Genomic DNA, 2078 nt, shown 5'->3' with positions numbered 1-2078 from the left:
ATGCACCAACCTTGTATGAATAATGTTGTAATCCTGCTGAAAATTCTTCTGGCTCTGCCTGTATAAATGAAATCTTAACTTGCCTACGTCGGAATGCTGACTCCATTCCTTTGGAGTTAGTGTTTCTGCTTGGTCCATCCTCATAGTTTGTGCTTGAATAAACACTTTCTCTCACTCTTTTTTTCTTATCTTTTTTTTTAATAAACTCTTTAAATTAGATGCTGACCCTTTTGACTATTTTAGGTTGACATTTCCATTGTTTAATTTCTTTGCTGAATTCTGGAAAATTTATTTAGGTCTATATTTTATTTCAGATTTTTTTTTCTTTAGTTTCATCTAATCTACTGTTTTAAAGTTTATTTCTGAAATTGTATTTCTGAAATACAATTCTGAGAGTTGTATTTCCAGATGTTTTATCTACTTATATTCTTTCCTTGTGGTTTCTATACCTTCTTTTAGCTCTTTTAATCATTTTTTACTGATGTCAAGAGAGAAATGCCTTTTTTCTATTCTTATTTGCAGGATGGTGGAGGGCTGGAAATTGTATCTCCCAGTATACTTCACACCCTCATCTCCTTCTGGGAATATAGAGAAATTTGATTGCAAATTTGAGGGAATGCCTGGTATGCCTGGCTCTTCTCTGTCCTCTTTCCTCTTGGGGACAAGCTTCACAAAAGGTGAGATGTTCCCTGCAGCTCTTTTGGGACAAGCTCTCCCAGTCGCATGCCCCAGAACTACCTGCAACTGGGTAGGTAATATCTGCCTACCTCTGGGGTTCAGTATTAGGAAGCGTACTTTCTGTGGGTGATAAACCACACCCTCCAACTCAGCTGTGTGCAATGTCTTGCTGCAGGTGGTATTTTAGCCTCCATCTGCCACTTTAAATTACTTTTTTTGTTTTTTTTCTGAAACAGATGGGGAAAACTTCAAAGTTAGAAATTCAAAACTCATATACTAATTTATATACTAAAGAATTTATATAACAAAAAGACAAAAAGGGGCACTGATTAGCTTTTGTACTTCTACAACATAGGTCTTAATTTAACTTCACAGTTTGTTAAAATGCACTAATTGACAAAAATCTACGGATTTAATATTGGGGCTCAAATTATAATTATACCTGGGATCCCATTAAATTGAAACACTCTGTTCCTACAATCCTGAGAAGGTGACTGAATATAAAATTTTAAAAATGAGCATGTCTCACTTTAAATCATAGCCTTGCCTAAATTTTCCATAGTCATATACCCACCCATTGCTGTAAAATTTTCTATATTGGGCATAGGTGCTTTGACATAATACATAAAAATTAAAATTAAAGCAAGTCTTTGGCACTTACAAATTGACTTGATAAAATGAAACCCATGAATCTCCAGTTAAAATAGTTAATATGGTCCAATGTAAGTTGAAATGGGGCCCACAATGATTAAAACTAACGATACAAACCTAAGTGATGGGTACACACGTGCTCATATTCTATTCTAATTTTTTTCTGTATGTTTGAAAAATGTATTTATTTCCTCTCCCCCATTCTGTCTATTCTCTCTTTTTGGAACAAATAAACCTTAATGTCAGTTAGAAATATTTTCAACTACATGTAATGGAAAAGCCAGCTACAGTGGCTTACATAAATTGGGTTTGATTTTTTTTCACATAGCAACAAGTCCTGAGGGAAACACATGTCAGCGCAAAGTCTATGTGATGCTCTTGGTCTTTTTCTCATCACCATAACATGGTAGCAAGGACGAGGGAGCATTTTGACCAGCCTGGCCAGAGGGAAATCCTCCACCCCAAAGCCCGTGTTCCTGCTAGCCCCCCACCGGCAGAAGAGCAGCCTGGGGCCTCAGCTAAATTCCTAAGGCAGTCAGGCCACAAGGGCTGCAGTCCTGCGGCAATTCCCGTGGCTGTGCTGGCTCAGAGCCAGTGGACTTGGGGTGGCCATGACCCAGTGAGACACCAGCAGCTGCAGCCGCGCCAGTGCCTGTGTCACCCCTTCCCCAAGCACAGGCAGTGTGGCTCGGGGAGAGTCTTCTTCCACTTGAGGAAAGGAAAGGGAAGAGCCCAGAGGACTTTGTTTT

The sequence above is a fragment of the Propithecus coquereli genome, unplaced genomic scaffold (genome assembly GCF_000956105.1).
Source record: "Propithecus coquereli isolate 6110/MARCELLA unplaced genomic scaffold, Pcoq_1.0 Scaffold252, whole genome shotgun sequence".
In the NCBI taxonomy this organism is placed as follows: domain Eukaryota; kingdom Metazoa; phylum Chordata; class Mammalia; order Primates; family Indriidae; genus Propithecus; species Propithecus coquereli.
Note: the sequence above shows the minus strand (reverse complement) of the source record.